This window comes from Rhopalosiphum padi, chromosome 1, assembly GCF_020882245.1.
Source record: "Rhopalosiphum padi isolate XX-2018 chromosome 1, ASM2088224v1, whole genome shotgun sequence".
In the NCBI taxonomy this organism is placed as follows: Eukaryota; Metazoa; Arthropoda; class Insecta; order Hemiptera; family Aphididae; genus Rhopalosiphum; species Rhopalosiphum padi.
This window is the reverse complement of record NC_083597.1, coordinates 46,985,184-47,001,264: the sequence shown is the minus strand read 5'-3', so window position 1 is coordinate 47,001,264 and position 16,081 is coordinate 46,985,184. Positions and strand designations below refer to the sequence as shown.

At 24.3% G+C, this 16,081-nt stretch overlaps 1 protein-coding gene across 2 annotated transcripts in view; it reads right to left on the bottom strand.

Moving 5' to 3' along the window:
* The window catches only part of LOC132931612 (connectin), a 230,810-nt gene that overhangs the window by 208,806 nt on the left and 5,923 nt on the right, over positions 1 to 16,081 (bottom strand). The gene's annotated exons all lie outside the window — the stretch shown is intronic.

Below are 16,081 nucleotides of genomic sequence, written 5' to 3'. Positions count from 1 at the left end.
ATTATATTATAAATTTGAATAAAGAGATATGTTGTACGTAGTACGTATGGATAAGTTTAAGTGAGTCGATGTATTCTTAAAAATATTAATATGTATGTTTTTTATGTAATTTGAAATATTTATTAAAAAAAAATAATTCTAATCTAGGTGTTTTATCACATAAACATAAATAATATTATATTTAAAAAAAAATTTACATGACAAATTAATTTTCAATTTTGTTAATTAATTTTTAATCATGAATAAAGCTGCAGGCATACATTTAAAATACTTTACAGGTATATGTAAAATAATATGGTAAAAATATTCGACAGTATGTAATATGTATAGAGATCATAACAATGAATAATTTATTATTCAATTTATTGATAAACTTCAAAAATTAAAATACTCTACAATCGGATATATATTTTACTGTTTGTATCGAATTGAACAATAAACCGAATGACGTTTTCACTTTGGAAAGGGTGATTTTTAAACTATTAACACAATTAATGATTTTATGTCAAACTACCAAACATTTCACCTTTACTTTTCTACAGTATTTAATGATTTTTCCTTGAACTATTAGTAATTTTGACTAACCCGAAAAATACTATCCATGTTAAATTTTTAATTGATGGACATGCTGTATGAAACTTTTAGAGCATTTTTCCTACTTCAAAAACTTTTAGCACCTCAAAAAAAAAACACATAATTATCAAACAACTAATTTCCTTGCTTCTGTTTAAAATCTAAAATATATATGCGAATAAACTTCAAAACAAATTGTTTCCTGAGTACTGATAATGAGTAAGGTTAAACTACATACCTACTACAACCGCACACGGATAATATTATTCATATTCGATTATATTAAATTTTATAAAAAAAAAAAACAACAACACAATACACACCCCAATATTAAATGCATAAATCTCTAAATATAAATATATTAATTTAAAGCCAAATCAAAATTTAAAAATTTAATACATCTATCAGATAAGAAAACAAAACTTTTCATTACTAATTAAATAATAGTAAATTTAAATTCAATGAAATATCAAACATCTAAATATAATGTCCTTCGAATGCCATAATAATAATATACTATATGTAATCAGTTTATGCCAAACTAAAATTTCTAATAAAATACAAAATTATTAAATCACATTAATAAATATTTTAAAATGTACTGTTAGTGATAGTTTAAAATTTAAAATTTGTATTGTATTTAAAATACCTATACTATTCTATTGAATAAGGATAAGTGCATGTATTATATTAAAGAAAATTGCACGTTGTAAATAAGAGTAGCCATAAAAATATCAAAGTAATAATAATGAAATCCAAAGCAAATATAATTTACAGTGAATAAATGAAAAAGGCGAAGTACAATATTTTATTAGGAAATCTTTGGGAGTATCGGAGTAAAAAAAAAAACGGTATAAGCAATAATATATGTAATATTTGATAAATTCACATCTTAAGCTATACGAAAGCCGGTAAAATATGATCGACACTAATGAAAACAAAAATAAAGCGTAGAACAAGTGCGGTTGCGATGGTCTACATAAAAGCGTGGAAGGACTTCAGGAGTCAAGGGGTTTTGGGATTTGATTTTTGGGTCCTTTGACTCATTTTTCTACTTTTTCACGTTTATTATTGAATATACAATCTGTAAACATAACCTTTTTGAAATAAGTAAAAACGATGTGAAGATTTGTATTGCTTAATCAAAAATAACCTCCGTATTGTGGCTCACTCTTATGGGCCCGCCCACATATCAATTAATTTATTAAACACATGGCGAAAGTTAGCAAATTGCTCCATTATATCTAAAAAAAAAGTATTATTTTGATCTTAAAGTCATAATGAATATATTAAAATTAATAATTGTGACAAGTTTGTAATAATAGGTTATAGTATTTTTATTTCTTCATCGTATTATAATATAAATAGCAATGTGTATTTTAAAATTAAAATTTTTTCGGATTTTGCTCTTTTTTCTTCAATATTATAAACTATTACTTTTACCATTTTAGTTTAAGCTCTATTTATTTCATGCTATCATTATTTTCGTTTTTTGAAAATATATCTGTTAATATGATAATATTACTCTTATAGTAATAAATAGCTAAAACCTAATATAATTATTTTAAAAACTTCGTTATGTATGGAAAATAATAAAAAACGTCATCGTAAATAGTTAAAAATTTTAAATTCCTATGATTTGTTTTTTTCTAATTTCAACAAAAATACTACAATTATTATTTATTGTTTAAATATCAAATTCGTCAAAATTAAAACTATAAATGAATTTTCATATTTTTTTATATATATATATATATATAAAAAAAATACTGTAAGAATAACTTTGTATGAACAACAATTATTAAAATTGAATATTTGATTAATTACTAACTACCAAATAATATTTTGTAAAAATTTTTGGACTTTGACGAATTTTAACAAATTTCAATAATTGATTTTTTAAATTTTTAATTACAATAAAAAAAACTTTTAAAGAACCAGAAAAATATTAATTATCTGTAATTAACTCAAAAAGTGCCAAAATATTTTGAAATTATGTCATGTCTAGAAAATGCTAATGATATATTTGATGAATATTTCAAGTCTCAATAGTTATTCCATTTAAAATTCAAACAGAAAATAAAATCAATTCTGTCTAAATCTAATGAGTCGTAAGTATTTCTGTTCTTCCATAATTTATTTTTATTTATTCTCGATTACTTTGAAAAGTACAGGTCTACTTATGACCAACTAGGCTTGTTTTGTACCAGAAATCACCTTAAGTATTGAAATTCAAAGCAAAATTATTAATTAAATACTGATTCAAAATGTGATGATTAATAAAAAATTAAAACTAATACAATAATCATTCTACTTAAATTATAAATTATCTTATGGATAATTTATAGTTTATAATAATTAATTTGAAAAAAGGTCCCTATACCAATTAGACACATTATAAATTGTGTATGCTTAGGTATTTAGATCTAAGTTTAGAGAATAATGGATAATTATTTAATAAAACAAAAACTAACTTTTAACACAGTATTTTATTTTTTTATTGTGTAATCTTTTGATTATTATAAAAGTTTTCGAAAGGCGTATAAAGACAACTTAGCCAGTAACTGTACCATCCTGTTACCATTAAGGTTTTTTTCATTCCATACCTTCCGGATATCCTAGTATCAGAGTATAAAAATAAAACAGTGGTTAAATTATACTATAATTCCATTAACAGGACAAAATTCAATCCAGTTCTGTACAATAAAAATGTTTCATATATCTAAAATTAAAACAATCATTCACTACTAAAAAAATCTGTATATACCTTTAGTTGAAGTATAAATGTATGAAAATACAAGGGTAAAATTAAATTTAGTTCAACTTTAAAAACTTAAGATTTAAAGTGTGAAAGTTTTTATTTATTATATACGATTTTGCCTTAGACATTCATATTATCTATAAACAAATATTATAATTAAACGGAGGTGTTTAACAATGAACATTTTATAATATAACACACAAAAATAATATATACACTTGTTTTTTATTATAATATAATATTGTGTTAAATAACTTCATGCCTATCTACTTATTATTATTTTAAATGTTAGGTTTATTTTATTATTCAATATTGTTTAACTATTATAAACTATGAAAAAAGGCTAACATAAATTGCAATGTGTTATACTGCTATGTTCAAATATTAATTATAAGTAATAAAGCAACTTTTAAAAAATTAGGTAAAAAAAGTAAGTAGATTTACCATACACATAACATTTATTAATTAAATATAATTTATCTAATAATAGATGAAAATTTGGAAAACAATTTAAAAATAACAAATATTTTAACATTACATAATATAGTAACAGATTTCGTTTACATGAAACGCGATGAATTTAATAAAGTTGTGCCTAATGTGATAACTATATTTTGATGTAATACAATATTACGTTTTGAACTTAACTCCGAATAATTATTAATTTAAATTATTAAAAAAAAACAAAATTAATTAATTACTGTTTCATATCTCAACAGTATTTTATTTTCTTGTTCATCTATACCTATTATTATTATTATTATTATTATTATACAAAGAAAGTTCTAAATATTGAATATCATATTTAGTTCCTTGTATCTACCAATTTTATAAATAATTTGCGTTTTCTTTGAATATTTTAATAGCAATTAATAATGATGATGTTGTAAGGGTGTTTTATACCATTACAGTATTTATTTTTTTACCATTATATACTAAACCTAACCTAACCTAGACGGCCAAATACATGTGTCATCCTACATTAATTTTGTATTATCACGGAGCCATATAGGTAATAGGTATAACTATATTTCGATTACTTAACAAAATATTTAATAATTATAATAATATAATTGTTCAGCCGGCTACGCATTCGTGTGCCAAAGTAATCTCGTTTCATCGCTTGCTCCGTATATTGTTTTACTAAGTCACCGATAAAATATATTATTTTAACATTTTATTTCAATAATTATATATTAAATTATACTCGGCATAGCTGTATAACTAAGTGTCTTATCAAATATTATTAACATGTAAATCCTTTGATATTCCTTCGTTAGGTAAACATCTATCACTGCTAATACACCGTAACAGAGATAGACAACATTTAAATTATTACCTACCAAGCATAGGCGCAATTTCAATAAAAAAAAACTCAGGGCGCTTAATCTCTTCATTTTCCAGGCATAGCGTTGAATAATTACTGATTGTGATAGTATAAAAAAAATATTTGAGGGTGCTACTTTTAAAATTGGGGGTGCTAATACACTCTAAGCGCCCCCCTATTTGCGCCTATGCTACCAAGTAACAATGTTAACAATATTAATAATGTCAATATATTTTTTAAATTATATAATTCTAATGCAATATACATTAACCATGTTTGAAAGGATTCAAACCACAAACACGGAAATAAACAATGCGAATAATATTTGTCAATTGTAATTACCGATGCACTGAAATTAATAACAATGAACGTCGCTTAAGCGTCTTTGAGTAGTATTACTAGTATTTAGTGAGTGGAATCCAAAAATTAACAGTAATCGTGTTAAAAATATTGTTCACTAATATTTTGTAATAATTTAATTTTTTTGCAGGCAGGAACACTAGAAAAAAATGTGAATAAAAAAATAAGTCATTGACAATGACAATTTTTAATTCATATCCGCGATAAAAATAATTCTTCTTTGTATAAAATATCTAGTAAGATTTTAAGTGTAATTTCTAACTTGTTTTGCAATAAATTCATTTTTGTGTTTTTACATTTGAATAACTTATTAAGTTAGCATAATAATTACACTTTTATAATAGATATGATATTACAAAGAAAATAAATAAACCAATACTTTTTTATGGACACGGATACATAAAAGATACAGCTGGAATTAATTGATTATCACTCGTCTAATAGTATAGTTTCGCTCACTGCCAGCGTTTTATTATTATTAGTAAACATTTATAACCAATGATTAATAACAGCGCATTTAGAAAACTGATTGAATGTAGTTTGACAAAGTGTTTTATAAATCTTATTTTCAAATGTATAAAAAGCACATAAAATAAGTTACGATTACTGACAATACCAAATAATTTGGAAAATTGTATTGAATACAATATGTCAATATATTACATTAAGCCATGATTCTTGAACATGGTACAAAAAATAACCATATATTAAAATGTCAAACCTTAAACGGCTTCAACTCAAAATTAAACGATTTTTTTTTTAAATTAATTATTTAAATATGATGAATATTAATAGAATCAAAGGTTTTAAATAATTCTACTTATTTACAAAATGTATAATGGTTAAAAATAAATGTCGCCTTTCATAAAATAAATTATTAAATGTTAAACGATTGCATTTATTTTTGTAAACCTTAGTTGTTAAAACTGTAATACGAATAAAAAATAAAATTATTAAACTAGAAACTCAATTTTAGATATTGGAAGTCTAAACACATTAAAATAAAGTAAACCATTTTTTTTTGTTTTTGCAAATTTTTTATCATTGCGTAACTGTCACGATCTAAGAATTAACTGCAGTAATCATTTAATGTATATCCGCCACTGAGAGATGTGAAAACGTGGAAAAATGTCTTTTTATCTTTTTATCATTAAACTTTTGGCACGTGAATGCGTTTAAGCAATCATTTTAATACAACTGAGGTCGCCAATTCTGTACCTGTTATTCCAGTTTTTAATGTTTAATAATACTTGAAAATAAAATGTTGGCATTTCTTATGAATATACAATCTACATATTTACATACATGAAATAGTAAAGACTAGAGAAGTTGCTCTGTTGGGTAATAACTAATAGGTTTCAACTTTACCGCGTAATTGTGTAAGTCACTATAATGGATGAGTTAAATTTGAATTCAATGATAAATCATTAAATATGACAAATGATTCTGACCGGAAATGGTGTGTTAACCTCTATTTCTATCGATATTTTATAGTTTATTTATTTTAAACTGCAAGTACATTTTTCAAAATTACGTCAACATTTTAACTTCAAGTGCTTATAAATAAAGTATATTTACTATATATCTTTGATATTTTTTAAATTCTGTAACAATAACTTTTGAGGAATTTTGAATTAAAATTTAAATCTTTTTGACTTGGAAGAAAAATATTACCAACATAAGTAAAAAAGAACTAAGCAAATTAAAAAAAATTAAAATGTTTATAAATAGAAAAAATAATATAAATATTTTGTGAACATTTCAAGTAGCTATGGGTATTCATTTTTAAATCATAGCAAAAAAATAATGAAAATGATTTAATATAGTATCTACTAATATGTATTACATAATACCATTTTATTATTTTATCATTCATACAATTGAGCTATTTTTGTGTCCGTTATAAAGTTATCTACATTGTATGATTATAATACTATAAAAATCATTCGTGAAATAAAACAAACATGTCGAGTTAATCCAATCAAAAAATAACTATAAAGAATTAAAACAATATACCGTCGCAATAACAATGTTGTGATAAAAAATTAAATTTTGAAATGAAAAATTGACTAGTAATTTATTTATTTCAGATATTTTTAGTGATTTATTGAATTATATTATTTAATTTCACTCACTATAGCTAAAAACGTTTCAAATATGTTTTCACTGTACATAAAAAAACATGCATTAGTTATTATTCACAAAAAGCAAAAATTATTCACATAAGACAACTTAGAGAAAATTTGTTTTAAATAATTATACCTACCTAACCTTAAAAATAATTAGGAAATCAGACAATTGTACAATACTCGATTATAAATTACGAAAGTACTCGTAGTTGTAACGAATATTTTAAGTATAAGGTAAAATATTCCAATGCTAATTATTCAAGAATAACAACAAGAGAGAAAATAAGATTTATCTCGATAATAGGTGTAGTCTTGTGTCATATATAGTGATGTTTGTAATTCTAAGACTTTTATCAGTAATTTTCAGATCCTTTGAAAAACTATTAAAATACTTAACATTAAGTATTTATTTGGAGAATCAAAAATGTTAGGTACGTACTCGTACATATATTTTCTAGCTTCATTGTTAATAAAATGCCTTAGATACTTCTCTTCAATCAATACTTCCAACACTAAGTAATAATAATTATCGAAAGGTCATTTTTTTTTTTTTTAATATTATATACAAAGACTATAGTATCTTATTAATATTAAATTTTGATTTACAAGATTACACTGATTATTCTTGATAAACACTAACACTGAAAAAAAATGATATCTTTAATTTGTGAAATCTAAGTAAATTATTACAATATACTATTACGCATCTATATGAAATAAATACAAAATTATATTTATTCATACTTTGATTCGGCTATGCGTTATTATCAATAAAATTACAACAATATTAGTAAAAGCACAACAGTGCTATTTATTATTAAGTATTGTAAAAATGTATCAATTTCAATTAATCTTAAAATAGAAGTTCTAATTATTTTAAGAATCGTAATTTTACAACTTTATCGGTTTAGCTGTATAATATATATATTATATAATATTGATGGTGGTCATTAGAAACCTATTTTGAGTACCTACCGGTCTCAAACAATTCCATAAATATCGTACAGTACATTTAGTTTAAGTAAAAATTTCAAATAAATTTATTAAAACAGTTTTGGCATCTAATTTTAATATAGAATCAAAGTTTTTTGAATTCAGAGTATAATTTTTAAAGAAAATAAAAACTAAAACCTGCGAATTTTGTAAAAACGCACAAATAGAAAATACTGCGCCACTTGTAAATGGCTAATAAAAATCTCCAATGTTATAAGTATTTGTAACGAATGGTTTTAATATAAAACTTGAACGCAGCATTTTTTCGAATTATGTACCTACTTTAAAGTTTTGCATTTAGTTAAATAAATAAACAAAGACCACACGTATTTCTGAATCTAATATAAAATATATTTTAAACTGTTTGCTACGGCGCGAAACAATTTTTTGTAGTTTATGTAATTAGGTAAGCAGCAACGTAGTACCTATACGCGTTAATTATAATATTAAATGTTAATACATATTATAAATTAAAAAGCAAAACGAATAATATTCTCTTTGTTATAATATATTAGATGTCGTCGACACCATGTCGAGTGTATCTCGTCATTGAGATAAATTCGTTGACTGTAATGGCCAATGGATAAATTAAACTTGAATTGTGAATGAAAATATTTGTGAGCGAAGACGGTCTGTCAACCTATATAATATTTTCTAAAGATATTGCATTACCTTTATATTTATAATTATATTATTATAATTTATTTTTCTATTTGTAGGTTGAACTAAATTTTTCTAAAAATACAAAAAATATTAACGAATAGAGAAACTAATTGTTCATAAACCTAGAGAGATCAAAAAATCAACTCTACCGTGATCCAAACCATATAATATATCCATAAAATAGGTGATTATCTAATTAACCACCTTCGTATAAGCCACACTATTATTGAATCACGTCCGACCAACTTGTGGAATATTACATGTGTAATGTTATGTGTGAAATTGTATTGGCCAATAAACACATTGTTGATGCCAAAATATTTAATGTATTTTAAAGTAAAATAAATAATAGTAAATACACGATTGTGGTTGATAGAATTAATATTACAGGTACACATTTCTATAACCTCCACAGTGAAAAAGAAAAAAAGTCAACAAAGATAAAATCACTATAATATGTCTTGATATTATTTTTATTTTATTTTTTTTATTAAAAATATTTTATGATATTATTTATACCTTAACTTATTATATCATACTACTTATAGGAATATACTTAAATGTTCTTCCATTTATTTATTTATTTATATCATATCTATTGATAATACTTGGGACTTGATAATTCAATATCACTCTCAAAGGATAAAATCTTTCTTTTGGTATTTTCAAAAATTTCTTTTAAATCGCACAGCGTTGAAATTAATCGTCCCGGTAGTAAAAAGGAGAATGGTGCCGATCAGTTTATGTCAAGAAATAAATTTAAAGCACTCCTCTAAAGTAATATTTCATAAAGATGCGTTTTCTTATAACATACATTAATTGCGATGGTTGAAAAAAATATCTATTGTTAATAATTATGTCAGCAACAATTATTCGTCTTAAACTTTGAAACATACTAATATAATATGATTTCAGAAATACAAATTAAGAAATTATGAAAGAGTACTGAACCAAGACAATTTTTGGTAGATTATATATTATATTAAATTATCCAAATCTTATGAATTTCAAGTCAACGTGAATAAATAATAATTGTGGTGTTAACTTAAAATAAATTCAAATATTGTAAATTGGACGTATAATTGCTGATTATTAATCAAATAAACCCCTAAGAAGACTAATTACAAACGACAATGTGGGCGTGGTAAATTATGAAATTTAAATTTTATTTTTATTTATTATTACATTTATTCAAAACAATTTAATTACTTATATTTTACCAATGTTAATTTAGATACATATATATTAAGCATACTAATATTAATCTAATTAATTAGAACCCTGTTAAAGTATTAATAAATAAATACAAAACATATTAAATATTCACATTAAATAAAACCAAATGCAATAGTTTATGGATTATATAATAATTGATAACTTAAGATATTAAGTAACAAAATTAAATTAATTTTTAATCTATTTCCAAACCAATCTAAATATGTTACTTAAATTATTTAACAAATACATAACCTTATTATTAAACCGATAGATCGTGGAATCCATTACTAATTGCATACCTTAATTTCTCTATAAATACAAAACTTTAGTATGATTTATTATACATTTTATTTGATCACATTATTTTAAATATCCTTATGCATCCAATAATAATAAAATACCTATCTAAATTTCCTACATTTAAAGTTTCGATAAAAATATTATGTAATTAATGATTTTACCTAGCATTGATTTATTTAAATTTAACCAAAAATATAAGTTTAGTATTCATACATTTAACGCATTGTAAAACTGTTAAACTTTAATTTAAATATTTATATCTTGTTAATGTAGATTGCAAAACACATATATTAAAAACAAATTCACTGTATTAGCAAATTCAGACTAACTTGTCTATTTCTTTAACGTAAAAAAGTAAAATTCTGAAACGTTTATTAATGTTTTTATAATGAGACTAAACATTGTCTTAATTATAATTAAAATAATAAAATAACGCCCACTCTATTATTAAACAATATATATAAATATATATATTATATACTTCAAAAATGAAAAAAATATATGAACAATTTCTTTATAAAGCCATTAATGAAACCGATCAAACGAAAATATGAATCATGGTCTGTTGGCAAGAGTCAATTTCAGACCTCAGAACTCGTGTAGCGCTTTTCGGAAAAATGAAAGGGGTGGCGTCCGCGACAGATGTTCCCCTATGTGTGATTCGTAACGCGTGAAATTATTATTATTACTTTTTTTTTTTTTGCAGGGCACCGTGCAATATTTTACAATAACACATTTTTTTCAAACGAGTGTCACATAATATATTGTAAATCCGAGTTCTGGAGTATACAGATTTAAAATAACAGTGCACCAGGAAATGCGACTAACGGCGGGGAGAGTGGTAAACATGCTTGATTTATTACATATTTTTCAAAACAGTAAATTCCATTTCTAATTTGGGTTGGTTTCGTTGTCACAACACTGCCATTACGATATTATTATGACTATTAAAACGCGTTAACCACGAAGAGTCAGGAGATGACAACGATACTACATATCTACCGTAAAACACTGCATCGCATAACGAATACTATATATTATGACAATGCCTATTTAATTTGGGGCAAAAGTTTAACTCGTATCACTTTGTTACGCAATTTTATTCGTTTCATTCAGACATTTAAAATTAAAACGAAAGACTAATAAATGTCATTTAATTCTATAAAATCGCACATCGCTATATTGTAATACCTACAATAGTTAACGGAATTAAATGCTTACAGAAAATCAACGTTTCTCACCAGACGAAACTTTAAAGTATCATTACTCTAAAATATTATATATTTCTTCGTCAATATTTCCCTATAACATTAAAATACTTAACAACAACATTAAAATGGAAATCGTCAAAAAAATCATTAGACATTGGCTTAAATTGAAAATAATGAAGGGGCACTATATAGTATAACATATACACGGGGCCAGATGTTTATAAATATTTTAATTCAAAATGTTTACATAAAATAGGTATATGCATATTTTTATTAAGAAAATGTGTAAATATATTTGACTCCGTCGGTAGAATACCGTCATAACTCAAAAGTTGGACGTATTTAGTCGAGGGTGCAGTTGGGTACCAGATTGTTTTATCTACATAACGCAAGAATGCCATAATCTATCTAGGCCAATCATAGACTGTGTAATAACATTGCAACGTTCTTCCAGTGTTAGATTTTAGCGTTTCGCTGAGATCAATACTGCCACATTTTAAAACGTCTCTGTGAGTAATCTATTATTTCCAGTTCCTTTGAAATAGTATCACTTTTAAAATGTAAGACTGTAGTCGTTATTCAATTTATGGCAGTTTCACGTAACGTTTTAACTTTTACGTGCCTATATACGATTAACATTAAAATAGAAACATCGACAACTAGAAATTTACTTCAGTCATTAATTTACATTATTTTGATTTAAGTGTTTCTATTTCCGATATTGTTATTTAAAAAAAAAAAATACTAGTTTTTATTTCAATGGCATGGAAAACGTTTTCAATAAAATGAAAACAAAATAGTTTTCATATTTTAACTATTGGTATATTAATTTAAAAAAAAAATACAATACATTAAACAGATTTATCCGTAGCCCTTTTAAATTTAAATGTGTTGGTTATATGATTTAGGAATTTAACGGTTAAATAACGTCCCCTACTCAAAAATTAAGAAATACGAGTATATATGTTCTAACATATTATTGTAGAATAACTTATTTAGCGTTGATATTAATATACATACTTATATAATTTCGAAGTATCATAATAATAATGACTTTAAGATTCGAATTAAACATCAGATTTATTTTTAAAATAAATTTTCCTCAAAAATGTGTTTATTAAATTATGTCACAAATTATATTTTAATTTGAAATATAAATATTTTAAATCAATTATAAAAATAAGAAATGTGCGGGGTACATGTTAGAAAGAAATCCTCTTCTTGGGCACAGTGTATCACGAAAAAAAAGGTTACAGGACTCGATTTTAAAAAATGACCTTTCTAAAGCAGTAAAAGCCAATCTGTTATCAATTTTCAATCTGTTTATAGTACCACATAATATTTTATTATGTACAACAAAAAAAATTGGTGGATATGCATACAACTTTTAAAAAATACCTTAAAATAATTTTTACAAAAGAAAAATCACACATAAAATAATATTAATTTTCTCATATCTCATGCTATATATTTTCAATGCTCATAAAAGTCATAATTTAAACTTCAATTAACCATGAAATTAATTTAAAAAAATACACTATTGAAATTTTTATTATTAAGCTACATATTACATGATAAGTTATATAAACTATGTATCATCAAATTAGTTTTAAATAAATGAACTAAAAAATGATAATTTATAATGATAAAAAAATTGTTTTTAAATATTACAATATAATCAATAATCACGAATAAACTTGGAAGATAGAAGGATATTTAATGAGAATTATTCGCCTTTTCTTGTTGATGATTCATATATAAATAATTATAAAGTTATTAATTTGTTCACACATATTATTGTTAGTAAATTTATTATAATATAATTTATTTAACTACAATATACATATTTATACTTTTAGAATTTAAAAATATTATATAAATTAAATAAATTAACCACATCATAAGCAGTAGGTTTAATAAATGTTTTATCATTGCTCAAATACAATTGAAAGGATACAAAACATAAATAAAAATGAGTGGTTAATCATAAGCTCGGTGTACTAAAAAAAGTCGATCTATCTGGGTATTTAAATATATTTTTTAATTTAACACAAATACGACTTATAATCTCCTGCCTTTATTTTGCATAATTTTAACAACTGAGTCAGGTTTATCCGGTTATTTCTATAGAAGAAACAAAACTGAAAGCGTTGTTTCCTAAAAATTTGGTTTCGCTGGACTTGTTTTTTTTAATTTTGTTTATACGCAACATGTTGCGCTTTGTTCTTGTGCTTTATCCATATCGTGCAGCGTAAACTATACGAATTATACGAATCCTATATATAGATAATTGGAGTTTTAATAATTAATGGGCGTTAATTTTAATAATTTTTTTTTTAGTTTATTAGGTTTAATTATAAGTCATGGTCCGTGTTCTCTGTGGAATTCAGTAAAGCCAGCTGGCAGTGGTATAGGAAATTTTAAAATATTTTTTCTAACGACATCCAATATAGTAAAGAAACAAATGTAAACAGTAAGCGCTTTGTAAATAATTACAGCTCAAGTTACAACTACAATTTTTTCTCTTACAAACAGACTGAATATAACTATGTTTTTTTAATTTTGATTATTAGGTATTTACCAGTATATAAAAACACTCCTCCCCCACCACCACCACCACAGTTTAACGTGTATTTGTTTGTATCAACTGTGCTGCATTTTACACATACAACAAAACCAATAATAATTATGAATAAACGTACATATAAGTGCATATAGACACTGTAATATGGCTGTATATGGTACAGAATCATAAGCACACTCAGATATAGCTGGATTAAACGTGGCCCGAACAAAAGGGTATGAATGGTATGATAACCTCAGAAAACCAAAACCATAACCACCGTTTTTGTTACAGTTAATCCTCTTAACGAAACATTCATTGTTACCGTGTATAATATAAAAATATCGGACCATTTTTCCGCATTAAAAGACCTCTAATACCGTTCCTGGTTTTGTAATAGGGCAATTTTTTTCACAATAATAGAATAGAATAAGACTCAAAATTTATGCATTCAAAATCAACGATTATATTTTTTTTCCTGTTTCCAAACGATGGATGGTGACCGGCATTATGCCGTGGTTAATGTACCGTTAATAAGGGACACATGCACGACACTTTCGCGTATTTTAATGGCCCATGAACCCCAGCTGACTAACGGGGTCAAAAATGTTTGCAATTTGTCTCTGCAACTAGACGCATTGCAATGAATTGTTGCTTATTATTACATGCTAAGCCAGTCAGCCGTCTGGCGTTAGATGCACCCTTCACTACAACAACAATAACTATATTAGAATATAATAACTTCTTTTCATAACAAAAACACTCGTGTTTTCGGTGAGAATCGAATATCTTTACCGATCGGTTTATCGATTTCATAAAATATGTTTTATGAATAGAAATTGATTGGTTTCACGGTGCGGTCGCCTACGTCAATACTAAAAAATAATAGTACCACATATTGTTTATTTATTAATTATTTATTTTTAACGTGATACAATAATTTGAATTAAATGTGTAGGTATCTAATTATCAACCAACCAATTGTGACATATTTGGCGGGCCAACTAGTACATTTTCCAATGTTTATATTATGTTTAGGCTTATCTCAAATCGGTATACCTAATATTATTATTATAATTTAATTAACTTTAATATTTTGACTTCCATTGACTTCTTCACTGATTTGTACCTGATTATACTGCTTTTAAAACTAATTATTCAAAAAGAAACATTATTCATACAAAAAGATCGAAATTAGAAATTATTTCGTAAGCTGGAACTTACTATATCAAAACATTAAAAAAAACATATATTTTATACATTTATAATTAATTTTTAACTCTTCGTGTTAACAATAAACTCAATATATTGAGATTAAATTAATTTTGACTCGAAGTTTAGAGGATGTGAAATAAAATTAAACATTTTGAAATAAAAATAAATGTTTTAAAGTTTAAAAAATAATAAAAATAATTGATAGCTTTAGGTGACAGATGGATAGATTTTAATAAAGAAATATCAAGTCTTACACACGCTTTCAAAAGATTATCGATTGATGATAAAAACATGAGCAAAACTAAGATAATCAAAAACTTTTAGTTTCAATTTTTGTTGTTAAGTACGTATATTCTTATTTTTATGATGTATAGACTACTCAATTTCACTAATTTTCATTAAGTAATAAATTTCTTTGTACATTTAAAAGTTTATAATAAACGTTATACAATTATAACGTCTTATTTTCATTGTAAACACTTCTCTTACAACACGGGTCTCATTTGTTTAGAAAATATTAATACATTTGTATAAAAATGTATAATATTTATAGTTGAATAAACTGCATGTAAAGTGTACACTATACATAATAAATAGGTATTTATTCAAAATTTTAATAATGTGTATGATAAAATAATAATAAATATAAATTATTATTTTTGAAAATTTCGATATATTAAAACTACTTTGGTTTAGAATATTTAGATTTTCAATATTTAAAATCAGTACCATTTATACAAATCAAATTTAATGCTATAATTTATAATA